Here is a 15,900-nt window from a genome sequence, read left to right on the forward strand (position 1 = left end):
TGTATACATATGTAACAAACCTGCACGTTATGCACATGTACCCTAGAACTTAAAGTATAATAAAAAAAAAAAAAAAGAAAGAATTCTTTGGTAAGTAAAGGTTTAATTCTGTAAATCTCTGGAATAAAAGACAAAAAGATATGGAGTTCAGTCTTAGATTTGATGGAGAGAGCCTGCATGTTGAACATACATAATTAAATGTCATCTCTATTTAGAAAATTTTGTCCCCCAAAATCTGAATAGCTTCACATCTTTCTAATTGATATTTCTAGTAATTAATGTTATGGTGAGTAATATTATTTTATAAGCTGCTGTACGGAGGGTTAATGAGGATACATGTAGTCTATAATTCAGTCTGAAGATAATTCTAGAGTAAATGGGAACATTATGTGTTAATGGATTCATTTATCACAACACTCCAAAGCCTGATAGATTGTACAATACCCCATTCTGCCTATTTGCCATGTTTCTGGATGCACAGACAGAACCTGTGGCACTTGTGAGTTTAGGAAATCATATTGAGGTGTTTATCAATTGAGCATTGCCTTTTCTGGTAATTTCTACATGACAGGTACATAATTACGGCAATTATCTCTTTTAGAAAATAAAACAATTGACTTTCTTTCACTGGAAAGATCAAACAAAATTTGAAAGCTCGAATCTGTCCAGATAATCACCTGTTTCCTATTTTGCATATATAAGCTAAAATGAATCAAAGCCCGAGAACTAGAAAACGTGGCCCTGGAATTTATATTACCATTTTAGTTTACATAGCAGATCATTCTTGAGTTCTTTGAGCTATTTTCTGTTTTAGAAATAAAACTTTCTAAAATTATAGTCACATTTACCTCACAGCAGGCAGCAGCCCTTGAATTCAATGAGAATTAAGTATCCCAGAGCAAAATGTGACCCTAAAAGTGATCTAAGGGCATGTAAAAAGATAAAAATGAGTTTCCTATGCTAGGCCATATGCTCTATTTTGCAGCATTTTTTTTCTGGTAGCATAGAGCCACCATGGTTTCCTAGAAAGTTTAGAACTCCTTGGTCTTTCAGAGAGAGAAAGATGTATGAAGCTGTCCTTTAGGGATGAACCCTTAAAAAATCTGATTGTTATGAATCTCTTCTCTGGCAATAATATACTTTTATTCAAAAGAAATTCCATTCATCACGATGGTCAGTTGGGCTGATAGCTTCAGAATGTAGAGTTTTTATTAAGTTCTCTGACAAACAGAAAGAAAATCATCAACTGTATAGTTAAACCTTCATTATTTGATTGGGGGAAATGGGTGCAATTAGAATGAATGAATGAAAAACGTTTGTTCGTAATGTAATACCAGCTATCAGGAAAATATTTACTCATGCGGCCAAATTCTGCCAGAAGCATTTTAGAGATTAGCTGATATACTGAGTTTTAGTGAACTATTCTAAAGAGCTAAAAAAACAAAAAATGGAGTTTTTGGTAAAGTAACATGTTTTACATTTACTGTCAGACAGTGCTGACATTCATCTATGTTTCGTGCAGTCACCCAAATGTTTGTCAAGAAATATTTTGTGGTTTTCTTTGAAAGTTAATATAAAAATATAAACTATTATTAATATGAATATTAACATTTTTATAGCTCTCCTGTTCTTCACTTGGTAATCAAGATATACAGAAAGTCCTTGATGGTATAGTGGAGTGAAAAATCAAAATAAAGATTTTTGATTAAAGATTTTGACAGGGTCCCAGCTAGGATTAATTTAATTAGTTTATTAGAAAATTGTCCTCTGGATCACCAGTTCTAAATAAGTACATGGAACACTCCAATTTGCTAACTGTTCTCAAATATCTTCAACATTTCCAAGCCACCCTTACCATTACTTCTATTAATCTCTTTAAGTTAAATTTCTACTCTTGTTGCAAAGTACAGATCAAATGCCCTTTCTCTGCAATGCCTTCCATACTTTCCCCATTTACTTATATTCTGGGTCCCCAAAGCATTGTAGCTCTTTTATTTTTCTGACCACATGCTGTTTTATGTTTTTGTTTGTTTTTGTGCCAAAAAAGTTTGAACATGATTTTATGGAGCACTCAATGTAGTTTTCCTATAATAATAGAAGCAGGGTTTAAATTAGGCAGACGCCATCTGCCAATATTGCCGCATTTCCTTAGTAGTCTCTTTTGCTTTAAACTAAAAAAAAAAAAAAAAAAAAAAAAAAAACTAGAAACTCATTATTATTTTTGACACATACGAATTCATTACATAGAGGCTATCATTCTGGTGGAGGTGGAGTTGTCCTAGTTCTCCCTTAGCCCTTTAAGACTTAGGTTGCTAATGTCCTCTCACTGTTGCTAGTCTCTGGAGCCTCTCAACACCATTATTAATGCCCTCTGTATATAGTGTCCTCATTAAATCTCGTAAACAATCTTTTCAGATTCTGTCTTTTGCACCAGTCTTTTCTGTGTATTTATTTCTAGTATAAGAAGGCCTAGTCTAGACATTTAGAAGTCCCAGACTTGAGCAATTTATTTTAAATTTAGAAATCTGAAAGATCATTTTAGCCCATTTGGTTTCCAACATTCATTTTCTTAAACTTTCTTAAGTTATTTGACTTTGTCTTAAATGGATTTGTTCCTATACTCCCTTCCTTCCTTCCTGTGAATTTCTAGGTGAGTCTTAAAGAAGTCATCTTCCTGAGTAACACACTATCAAGTATGGGTTTGATTTGACAAAGACGGGCTGTGTGATGGAGGGACTGATACAGGTGTGCCCTTTTGTTCTCTCCCTCACATAGCCTTGAGTGGACTGTTGCCTGCTTACCACCCCATTGATAGAGAAGGGAAACTGCAGGATCCACTCAGCATTATCCCCTGAGAGAAACAAAATCTCTTAGAGGAGAAATGTACACAGTCCATTGACTTTTCATGCTTTCAGGATGTTCACTGGGTCTAATGCAGAGCCTAATTCCAGGATGCTGGGCATGGAGCTCTTGAGGAAAGCATAGATTCTCCCATAGCTGCCACGTGACATTCCAGCTGTAGAGGTGCTCTGGGAACCACTTCCCCATCTGCTTCTTGGTCCCCAGATCACAGAATTATTACATAGGTAGCTGCTGCATAGGTTTATTTTGTGGTAAGACAGTTTAATTTTCTCACAGTATAGCCCAGAATGTGTATACAGTTTAAGTATATGCTATACAAATGTTTCAGCTTCAAAATTCCAACTTGTGAATTCAGCGACATGGAATATCTTACAAGAAAGTTAGGTAAATGTATTTTTCTCAATCAGCAGTTAGTCTTCATGCAAAGAAGTTTAATAATTGAAAATTGTTCAATCTTAGTGATTTTTACATTTCTGTGCCCACTTATTCGAATAAGGATAATTGCCTGAATTAGGAAATTACACATTGAATGCATAATTGCTGATGTTTGAAATGCTATAAACCAAGCAAGTTATATAACGTTGCAAAATTTCTAGTTTCCGAGTAGGGATTTTTGGTCCTACAGTAAAATTGCCTTTGGAGATTTAATTTAGTGATGCTGCAGGAATGGTATCATTAGTTACTGTGGTTTCCACAAATTCATTACACTTTCAGCCTATATGAATTATGAGGGCAATAATTTGAACAAAACATTTACAGTCATCAAGGCTATGCATTTAAGACAGGGAGCTGGTGTGTTTAAATTGCTAATTTAACAATGCAATTGTATATTTCTACTAAAATTGTCCTATGTAGGTATAAGTAAATTACCCTTAAATTGAAAATATAATTATGAAGATCAAAAGCAAGTCAAAAACTATAAATCATCCAACACAGGTATTCCTGAGAACAGTTCTATTACTCCACAGATAAACATTCAAACAGTAATTTTCCACATTTCATGCATCCTAATTTGGCTGAAATTTCTGCCTTCATTCTTCATAAGGGTACTTTTTGTTTCCCAGTTTAGCTTTCAGTGTATGCCATTTACTCCTCTAACAAAATAATTAATACTCTGCCCAGTATTTACATGATCACGAGATGATCTGATGAACACAAAACTACATGAAACCAGAAAAAAGGCTAACTAATCTAAATCTTCCTAATACATACTTATTTATTTCATAAAATAAAGAAAGTCACAGGGCATGATAAAATAGCCACTGCCATTTAAAAACAGTTTTAAAATTAAATCTTAAGCCACAGAACCAACGATACAAACTTGAGAAAATAATTAAATGGTACAAAACAATTGTACACAAAAACATTCAACCAGTGGAGACTTTTAGCAGAGAACTCTCAAGGGAGAACTATTTGGATGGTTGATCAGCCTGAACAGGATTGCAAGCCAAAATTCTGAGGAAATAAATAGTTTTATTTTTACACTTTCATACTCAATTAATTTCTCCTCTACATATAATTTATGTTAACCTTATTATTCCTATATTCTTTCAAAGTATTCTTCTGCAGTACATGTTAGAAAAGATTAACAAAAAAAGCAAGCTTTATAGTGGTTTCGCGTTTTACACTGGTGATGTTACTTGGTGACCTCAGGTTGCATTTTATGGGAAACAGTTGTTCTCCCTTATGGCTTCAAAAGGTGAAAGCTGAAACTCTGATATCACTAATACCTTTAATAATTTATTGTCACTTAGTTTATGAATACAGCATATATACAATATATATCTGTCCCTGTGTGTGCATTTGTGTGTGTGTGTGTGTATACATTAATAAATGACATTCTTCAGAGCACATAAGCAGGATACCTAGCCAAGGCTGTAGTATCTGGAAAAGGCTTCCTGAAAGATGTGAGCTCTGTACTCACCAGTAACGAGCTACCAGTAGAAGGTATGAGTAGAAATGTATTAAGCACAGAGAAAAGCCCATAAACTCCAAATCAAGCCCAAATATGGCAAAGTGGAGAATTGCCAGAAATATACTGTATGATCTACACTACGATGACATAAATTTCAAAATGTATGTTGATCTTTCAAATCTAATATTGTCTTCAAAGGAAAACGCCTTATCTTGTTTATAATTTTGTTTGTACTTATTTTACCAGAGCATTATTATTTCTTTATTTGAAGTTTAATGCAGAAATCTATATCTCAATATGAGGTGGAGGTTTGGTACACACTCATGCTTCACACCCTATGTGACAGGCAGTACAATATAATGATTAAGAACAAGGACCCTCACCAGGTGCGGTGGCTCACACCTGTAATCCCAGCACTTTGGGAGGCCAAAGTGGGTGGATCACTTGAGCCCAGGAGTTCAAGACCACACTGGGCAACATGGCAAAATATCCTGTATATAAAAAATACAAAAATGTGCCAGATGTGGTGGTGTGAGTCTGTAGACCCACCTACTCGGGAAGCTGTGGTGGGAGGATGGCTTGAGCCCTGGTGGCAAAGGTTGCAGTGCGTCGAGATCACACTATTGCACTCCAGCCTGGGCAGTAGAGCCAGACCTTGTCTGAAAGGTCTGATTTCCAGCTCCACCATCTATTTGCTATGCAATTTTAGGCAAGGTTAGAACTGTGAGTAACCCATTGGGTCACCCTTAAAATTAAACATGTGACTTCAACACTTAGAACAATAGCTATACAGAGGGTGTACTCATTGATGTATTCATTTTCTCACAATGCTATCTTCCTATCTATCTTCCTATCTTCCTATCTATCTATCTATCTATCTATCTATCTATCTATCTATCTATCTATCCTGATCATGTAAGAAGTCACTTTATGGTGTCATATCATATCAGTTCCTAAAATCCCTTCATGATTGTGCCAAGAGCCCAGACCCTACTTTCTGATATGTTCATAAATAGAATTTTACTCATTTGTCAATAAATGTTTCACCACAATTTGGTGAGCATGGAACTATACTGCCATTTTCCCAGTCATTCCCAGAACACAGAGAAATTTTGCACAATTTCTTCACATCGATATGATACGTTACTAACCATAAAAGCTTAGTGTTATCTCCAAGCTTGGAGTTAACCTTCCTTATGGCATGGCTTTGGGACTAAGCCTTATTAAACTAAGCTACTTCCTTGGGTACATATTAGATATCTAGGAAACTACTCTTTCAGGTTTATTCAACTATGTGAAACTAATCACATTTCTAGCTGCCTTAGAATATAGGGTCTATTCTGGCTTAGGCTTCAATTAGACCACTATGTATGTATGTCTCCTTCAGGAGACTGTTAACCTTTTAACGCTCTCATCAAAGACAATGATCACTTTACTTTAGTCATGCTCTCAAACACACTAAGCATTCTGCTTTAAGACCTTTGCACTTGCTGTCTCTAAATGTTCAAATGCTCCTTCTTGTTATTTGGATTTTGATATTATCTTCCAAGACCACCCCAGTCATTGTTTGTCTCATATCACCCTGTTTAATTTACCCCACTGTATATCTAAAACAATCATGTTCCATACTTTGATTTATCACTTATTGCCTATGGAATGTAATAAATTAATGAATAAGTGAATATAGCCCTATAAAAACCATTTGTTCTTCTTGATATCTGCTGTATTCTTGGAACTAAAAAAGTGACTGGTATATTTCAGTGATTATTAAATCCTTATCAATACATGCTTTCTTTCTACAGGATAACAAGTGCCTTATTAACAGCTATAAAAATGTAAAAAAAAAAAGTGCAACAGCCCCAGTCTGGGTATTCTAGCAATCCATCTAAAGTCTTATAGCTAAAAACAGTGTGCCCACAGTCAATGTCAAAATGACTGGGCAAACATCGTATTGAATAGGAAAAAGCTGAAATAATTCCCCTTGAAAACCAGTATAAGACAAAGTTGTCCCCTCTCATCACTCTTATTCAACATAGTATTGGAACTCCTGGACAGAGCAATCAAGCGCGAGAAAGAAATAAACGTTAAGCTGATAAATGACTTCAGTGAAGTCTTGGGATACAAAATCAACAAATGAAAATCACTAGCATTCCCATACACCAACAAGAGTCAAGCCAAGAGTCAAATCAGAAATGCAATCCCATTCAAAATTGTCACAAGAAGAATAAAATACCTAGGAATACAACTAATCAGGAAGGTGGAAGATCTTTACAATGAAAATTACAAAATACTGTTCAGAGTAATCGGCGATGACACAAACAAGTAGAAAAACATTCATTGCTCATGGATAGTAGGAATCAGTATTGCTGAAATGGCCATACTGCCCAAAGCAATGTATAGAGTCAATATTATTTCTATCAAACTACCAATGACATTCTCCATAGAACTAGAAAAAATTATTTTAAAATTTATATAGAACCAAAATGATCCCATATTGCCTGCCTTCCTTCCTTCCTTCCTTCCTTCCTTCCTTCCTTCCTTCCTTCCTTCTCTCTTTCTTTTTGATGATGTCTCACTCTGTCACCAGACTGGAGTGCAATGGTGAGATCTCGGCTCACTGCAACTTCTGCCTCCCAGGTTCAAGCGATTCTCCTGCCTCAGCCTCCTGAGTAGCTGGGATGACTGGCACACACCACCCCGCCCAGCTAATTTTTGTATTTTCAGTAGAGATGGGGTTTCACCATGTCAGCCAGGATGGTCTCGATCTCTTGACCTCATGATCTGCCCACCTAGGTCTTGGATTACAGGCGTGAACCACCATGCCCAGGCAATAGCCAAGGCAATTCTAAGCAAAAATAACAAAGCTGGAAGCATCATGATACCTGACTTTAAACTATACTATAGGGCTACACTAACCAAAACAGCATGGTACTGGTACAAAAACAGACACATACACCAATGGAACAAAATAGAGAGCAAGGAAATAAGGCAGCACACCTGCAACCATCTGATCTTTGACACAGTATATACAAAAATTAACTCAGGATGGATTAAATACCTAAATGTAAAACCCGAAACTATAAAAACCTTAGAAGACAACGTAGGCAGCACCATTCTGGACGTAGGAAAGGGCAAAGATTTTATGATGAAGACACTGAAAGCAATTACAACAAAAGAAAAAAGTGACAAATGTGATCTAATTAAACTGAAGAACTTCTGTACAGACAAAGAAAGTATCATCAGAGTGAACAGACAACCTGCAGAATGGAAGAAAATTTTTGCAAACTATGCATCTGTCAAAGGTCTAATATTCAGAACTTACAAGCAGCTTAAACAAATTTTCAAGAAAAAAACAATTCCATTAAAAGGAAGGCAAAGGACATGAACAGTTACTTATCAAAAGAAGACATATATGTGACCAAAAACATATGAAAAAAAGCTCAACATTATTAATCATTGCAGAAATGCAAATCAAAATCACAACGAGAAACCATCACACACCAGTCAGGCTATTATTAAGAAGTAAAAAAAAAAAAATAACTGATGTTGGCAAGGTTGCAGAGAAAAAGGAACACATACCCACTGTTGGTGGGAGTATAAATTAGTTCACCCATTATGAAAAACAGTGTGGCAATTTCTCAGACCTAAAAATAGAACTACCATTTGACTCAGCAATCCCTTTACTGAGAATATAATCAAAGAAATACAAATCATTCTATCATAAAGGCATGTGCATGTCTATGTTCACTGTGGCACTTTTCACAACAGCAAAGACATGGAATCAATGTAAATGCTCACGAATGGTAGACTGGGTAAAGAAAATGTGGTACATATAAACCATGGAATATTATGCATCTATAAAAAAGAACAAGATAATGTCCTTTGCAGAAACTTGAATGGAGTTAGAAGTCATTATCCTTAGCAAACTAGTGCAGGAACAGAAAACCCAATACCACACGTTCTCACTTATAAGTGGGAGCTAAATGATAAGATCACTTGGATACATAGAAGGGAACAACACACACTGGGACCTACTGGATGTTTAAGGGAGGGGAGGAGGAAGAGGATCAGGGAAAATAACTAATGGGTACTAGGCTTAATACCTGTGTGACAAAATAATCTGTACAACAAACCACCACTACAGGAGTTTACCTGTATAACAAACCTGCACAGGTACCCCTCAACTTATAAAAGACAATATAAAGTAAAATAAAACCACAGTGGACCTAACAATCCCACATAGTGTAGCAGGACGAGCAGCAGACAAAACTCCTCAGACACCGAGTTACAGAAGGAAGGGATTTATTCGGCCGGGGACATCTGCAAGACTTCAGTCTCAAGAGCCGAGCTCCCCGAGTGAGCAATTCCTGTCCCTTTTAAGGGCTCACAATTCTAAGGGGGTGCACGTGAGAAGGTCATGATTGATTGAGCAAGCAGAGGGTACGTGACTGGGGGCTGCATGCACTGGTAATTGGATCCGAACAAAACAAGATAGGGATTTTCACAGTGTATTCCTATACAATGTCTGTAATCTATAGATAACAGAACCAGTTAGGTCAGGGGTCAATCTTTAACTTGGTGGCCCAGGGTGCGGCCCTGGGCTGTCTGCCTGTGGATTTCATTTCTGCCTTTTAGTTTTGACTTCTTTCTTTGGAGGCAGAAATTGGGCATAAGACAATATGAGGGGTGGTCTCCTCCCTTATTCCCTGCTTTGAGACTCACTCATTTTATTAGTGGGAGTTCTCACTTTCATTTTCACTACCCATGTCTTCTTGCAAGACAGATTGATAGTGATTTATATAGTACATTTGTGCTGAGGCATTTTGGTGAACTAAGGTAGCGATGAAGCTTTTTATCATTCGAAGAAGTACAGGTGTCAAACAAGGGAGCGGTAAGTAGGTTCCTATTACTATTATAACTCTTATTATATGGGTTTTAAATCCTCCTAGTGCTGGGAGTCATTTTCTAAACATGGCCCTAGGATCAAATCTATGCCATACTTGCACGAGCACATGTGCCAGTTTTGTCATATCTCTAACCATGTTTTCAACTACTTGCCCTTGATTATCTATGTGTAGGCAGCAATTAGTAAGGTTAAATTCCCTGTAGATCTCTCCTTCAGCTGCTAACAAGTAGTTGACAGCTAATCTATTTTGATAGATAGCATTTCTCATCTGAGTTTCTTGCTGGGCCAGAATAGTCAAGGCTCTGTCGGTTTTATTAGTGATTATTTCTAAGACAACTTGTAACCGTATGGTTCGGTTGATCATGTAAATGGGGGTCCAGTATCCCCATGAGCCGTCTTGTGCCCAAGTAGCAGGCCTATAATATTGTATGATTCTCTCAGGAGGCCATTTATCATTTTTTTCAATTTCTTATAGTTATGCTTCTCTTTATGGGGGAAGCATAGAGAGGGAAGCCCAGGAGTTCACCTGTTTTTATGGGCAGTAGGGAGAAAGGTGGTTTAATAGTGCCAATAACACAACTACCTGCCCACTGATCAGGTAATTTGGTGTAAGCTCTATGCCCACATATCCAGTATAATCCAGTGGGGACTGTCCAGTCCCGGTGGGACTCTGGGTGGGTTCACACAGTTTGCAACTTTGGGAATTTGCTAAATGGATTTCTCTCTGTGTGATTTGAACTCCACCAAGTGACTGTTTCTGTGGTACCATTATACAGTTTCTGTCTCAGACAACTAAGTCATCCTATAGGCTGAGTGAATTCTTTTCCTTTCCTAGCTATGCAATATTATCCAATAATTGAGGCCTTTAAGACCCAGAAATTATCAGGGTGATTCTTTTGAACCAGGAATTCATCAGGAACTGGGTCTGTAGGCACTAATTCTCGGGTTTCCCATGGCCATTGATCGCTCCTTACAGTTCCTCCACATACATAACATGAAGTGACATTGAGAGACTGTGCTACATGCTCGGCTAATTGCAAAAACAAATTTCTTGTTTTTCCTGGAATTTCTGGTACTGGTACATTTAGTTCATCATGGAAAGTTTGAAACACTGATCAGGAGAGTGTTTGTACACTTCTCCTAGAACCAAGATACTTACTCGAGGATCCAGTCTGGCCCCATCGATTCCTAATGTCACACACTCCCCTTTTTTTTCAGCGAGGATCAAGGGGACTGGTTATTACTAGCTCTAAGGAGTTACATTGTCCCTTAGTACAGGAAGGGCTGTTTTTTCCTTTCTGAAGGTGGACTGGATCCTTTTCATCATTTTTTTTCTTTTATCTAAGTGGCCTATATGACACAAGACCAGTATTTACATTTATTTTCACACAGTCCTAATTTATGACAAATGTACTTGTTTTCTGTCATATAGACTCCTTTTTAATTAAGAGAACCACACCTTATTTCTAACATTACTATTATGACAGCACAGGCATCAAATTTTAAGGTGACTTGTTTGGGCACCCTTTTTTGTTTTGTTTTGTTTTGGCTAACACTTTACTCATATCATTTATGAGCTCCCACCAGTCCTTAGTCCTTAATCTTATTTTAAGAACTGTGGTCATGGGAGGCTCAGATGGGTCATAACACACATCAGGTTGGTCTTTTCCTGGGCTACATACCTTGTATAGAATAATATTATACAAACAAGTTCTTTTTAGAGTTCCAGTACACTTATAATAACCGTAAAATAATAGGACCATAGCAACATTTTGTCCTACCTCAGTGACTTGATGTATACACTGGAAACAGCCCTCAGTCTGAGGAAGGTCCGTTGAAGTCCTTACTGTACAAGTCCAAATTTTAAGGAAAATGAGTCCCGCGATGAGTTTCTTCATGCTTCGGCCGTGCGTGGACCAGTCAGCTTCTGTGTGTGACTGGAGCAGGGCTTGTTGTCTTTTTCAGAGTCACTTTGCTGGGGTTGGTGAAGCTGCTCCCATCCACGTACCGCTTACAGTCTACTGATGTTTAAGGATGGTCTCAGAGGTTGGGCCTGCTGGAATAAACTGAGTCCAACACCTCTACACAGTTATGTTCAGCTGGGCTCTCTGATACCAGGAACAAGGTGGTGGGGTTTAGGGTGTTGCAAACTTCAACGGTTCTGTGGGTATTTTCACATAGCAAGCTTTGGTACTTGGTTTAATCTAGCATTTTTTAACCAATGATGTCCTTTGGTATTTATTAAAGTTACCACAGCATGGGGGAGCTTTATATTCAGGTTTTGCCTAAGGGTTAGTTTATCTGCTTCTTGTGTTAACAGGGCCTTTGCTGCTAGGGCCCTTAGACCTGGGGTCCAGCCTTTGGAAACTCTGTCTAGTTGTTTCGAGAGATAGGCCACTGGCCTTGGCCAAGCCCCACAGTCTGGGTTAAAACTCCAACTGCCATTTTTTCTCTTTCTGACACATAGAGTATAAAGAGTTTTGTCAGGTCAGGTAGCCTCAGGGCTGGGGCCAACATGAGTTTTTTTTTTAACTCATGAAAAGCTCATTGCTATTGGTTGTAATAGATGTAGTTTATCTAATCTACATTTTTATTAACTGTCACCTACTAAAATATTGACTCAAATCCTGCAGCTATTTGATTTCAAGCTTAAATCGATCTGGTATTCCTCATGGGACTCCAATTGCATCTAAATAGTCATGAGAGTCAAAAGACCCATAAGGGGCTTCTCTCGCTTTATGATGTCTTATTATTTTTTTCCTTCTGGTTGATGAAATGCCAGGGTGAAAGGGATAGCCAATTGGACTAAAGTACAAGTGCCACTCCAGTTATTCAGCAGAGTGCCCAGTAAAGGTCCACCACAATACCACCACACATCCGCTCAGGGATGAACAAGGGCTGACTGATTGATAAGCTCTTGAAAATTCTTAAGCTCACTGCATCCTTTCAAGTCTCCAAGGAATGCTAAGTTTCCTCCCTGTCATGAGAGACACAAAGTTAACTTAGTGTTGGGAAACAGAAACTGGATGGCCCTCGGGGGCTGACCCACAGGGACTTTGGGATATAGCAGAGAGACCTTGGCATGACTTCTTACTCCAGGCTGTAGAATCCTGTAAAAGAGCTATCATGCAGCCTACGCCTGATCGACTGGAGGACCACCTTAGTGGAAAGGGGACAATCTGGGCCTCTGGCCTGCCATGTGCACAAGTATAACAATTGCTTTTGTTTAATGTGCAGATGGCATATTTGATCCGTTTTAACCAGGCATTTGCATCTTGGTATCCTGTCTTAATTGCTAAAGTGTGTTTTAAGTCTTTAACTTCTATGATCCTTTAGTAAAATGAATGTATGGCTTAGGGAAATTACAAAAACCAGTTGGGGCAGTGCATCCTTGCTCTTTAGCAGTCCACAGAACTTTGGACCAACTATGGCATGAAAATTGTACATCAGGGGGCAACACTCCTGGTTGGCACTGGGGTCTTTATCGAAATCTCCCTGGATTAAATGGTCCTAGTTTACTAATGTCTAGTCTGAGGAGAGTCAGGGGGACAGAAGTACTTTTTTTGCAGTAGAAAGCTGTCTTTGGCTTGGCAAGTCCTCACAGGGCGTAACAAAGCAAGCATTAAATGCAATAGTTTGAGGCGAAATTGACTTAGTTATATTAATAACTAGATGGTCTGCAATAGAACGAGGAAAGAAGAAAGAGTAATAGAATAGATTAAAAGAATTAAATTTTTCTTAGCTTTAGTTTGGTAGGGTTTTTGTCAGGCCTCTGAGCCCAAGCCAAGCCATTGCATCCTCTGTAACTCGCACGTATACGCCCAGCCCAGATGGCCTGAAGTAACTGAAGAATCACAAAAGAAGTGAAAATGCCCTGCCCCGCCTTAACTGATGACATTGCACCACAAAAGAAGTGAAAATGGCCGGTCCTTGTCTTAAGTGATGACATTATCCTGTGAAATTCCTTCTCCTGGCTCATCCTGACTCAAAAAGCTCCCCCAGTGAGCACCTTGTGACTCCCACTCCTGCCCACCAGAGAATAACCCCCCCTTTGACTGCAATTTTCTTTTACCTACCCAAATCCTATAAAACGGCCCCATCCCTATCTCCCTTCGCTGACTCTCTTTTTGGACTCAGCCTGCCTGCACCCAGGTGAAATAAACAGCTTTATTGCTCATACAAAGCCTGTTTGGTGGTCTCTTTACACGGACGCACATGAGTTTTCCCCTGGGACTATGGCCCACGACTCTGGAGGGATTGGTGTGATAAGTCCATTTTTTAAAAATTATTTTTCTTTTGTGAGAAAGGAAAGTGGAAGATAAACGAAGTATACAATTTTTAAGAAATTGACCTTTTGTTTTAAATGTGGGGCCCTTGGCAGTGGACTTTATAGTCCTTAGTGCCTTTTTACTGAGAAATTTCCTTTAGCACCTATTTTTATTAGTTTTTAAACCAAAGAAAGCCAAATACCACTTTACATTTAACAGTGCTTCTCGTATGATTTTTATACAAGATAAGCTAAATTTTATCTTTATATTAGTGTGTTATTAATGTTAAACCTAATTTTAATAAAATCTTGTGGACATATTTATTTAATTTTTAATGTTTGACCATAACGTAAAATTTTATAGACTCTTTTTAATCTTTTATAATTTTTGCTAAAGAGCGGGTTGGTGCTTTAAGAAAAACCTGTTATGCTTTTACTTTAATGTCCAGTTCACAGAAAAACTGGATGATACTTCTTTAACTTTAGCTAATATGCTTACATACAGAACATTCTTTACAATTAACGTTTTAGAACTTGCTTAAACCTTCAAAACAATAATTTTTAAAAATGTGTATTCTTATGCCTCCTTATAATCCCTTTACCAAAGATATATTTTGCTTTTCTTATACACCTTTCATTTAAACTTTTTTTTTCCCCCAATAGTTTTACATTCAGGAGGCCTACTTACTTTTAAATTATACTACATTTTTTCGCATAATTCTTTTTTAACACACAGTTTTTTATAACCCTTTGTTTCTTTTTTTTTTTTTTTATTTCACGACTTTTACAGGCAATTGTTTTTTCACATGCCTTAACTTTCTGACTTATTACAAACATTTTTTTTTCTTTAAACAACTAGTTAATTTATTTCAGGACAAGAATTTACCATATAACACTCTTTTTATATAAATTCCACCCCCCCCTTTTTTTTCCAAAGATGATAACTTTTTTTTTTTTTTTTTTAACAGAAGAAAGGCCTCAGTGCTTTCGGAATATGCCCTTGTTTACACTGACAACAAAGTGATATTGGAGTGTTAGGAGTTACAGAAAAAAACCTTCAATTATCAATTACAAGTTTTCAGTTTACCTTGGCTTTTAAAGGAACAGGGTACATTTTTTTTTTTCTTAACTACTTGCATATCTCTCTCTCTTTGACTTTGTCGCTATCTGACTTTCCTTTTGCCTCTGTCTCTTCCTCTCTCTCTCTGTCTCTGTCTTTCTCTCTCTCCTTGACATCCTCTTTGTCTGTCTCTTCCTCTCTCTCTCTCTCTTTGCCTCTTTTCCTCTCTGTCTGTTTCCTTTCTCTCTCTCTGCTGGTCTTTCCTTGCCTCTGCCAGCCACTTAAGCTGCTGTTCTCTCAACCGCCATGGGTTGGGGGTGGGAGATCTAAAACAAGCTGGTCTGGGTTCCCTGGCTTACAGGTTACCTTGTGCCATATCTTTGAAACAAGGGACCTGTCCAGGCTTCATTCTAATGGCCAACCTACCTCTAATGCTGGCCAGTCTAGCTTACACAAAGTTTTAAGCTTTCCTGGTGTCACAGTACTCCATAATCTCCCTTAAATTCTTTTTTTCTTTTTTTTGAAAATTTTCAACATAGTTCCTAGTGGGGTGGGCTTACTTTGTGCCTCACTCATGTTTCCTCTAGACAAAACACCACGCTCACACCACAGGCACACCACAAAACAAAGAACGGGTAAAAAGGGCACACACACACTTTTGTAGTTTACACCAAACCAAAATCAAAACCAAAATCAGAGTATCCAGAAATCCAAGCCAGGTGCAGAACAAAAACCAAAGTATCAAGCAATCCAGTTAAGTCAAAAACAAAAACCAAAGTTCCAGCAAGGCACACGTTGGGTGATCAGGCCACGCTTCCACTCAGATGGAGGAGGCAAGTTACCAAGACCAGTCCTGTCAAGCAATTCAAACCAAGTCAAAAGCAAAACCA

This window comes from Piliocolobus tephrosceles, chromosome 3 (genome assembly GCF_002776525.5).
Source record: "Piliocolobus tephrosceles isolate RC106 chromosome 3, ASM277652v3, whole genome shotgun sequence".
In the NCBI taxonomy this organism is placed as follows: Eukaryota; Metazoa; Chordata; class Mammalia; order Primates; family Cercopithecidae; genus Piliocolobus; species Piliocolobus tephrosceles.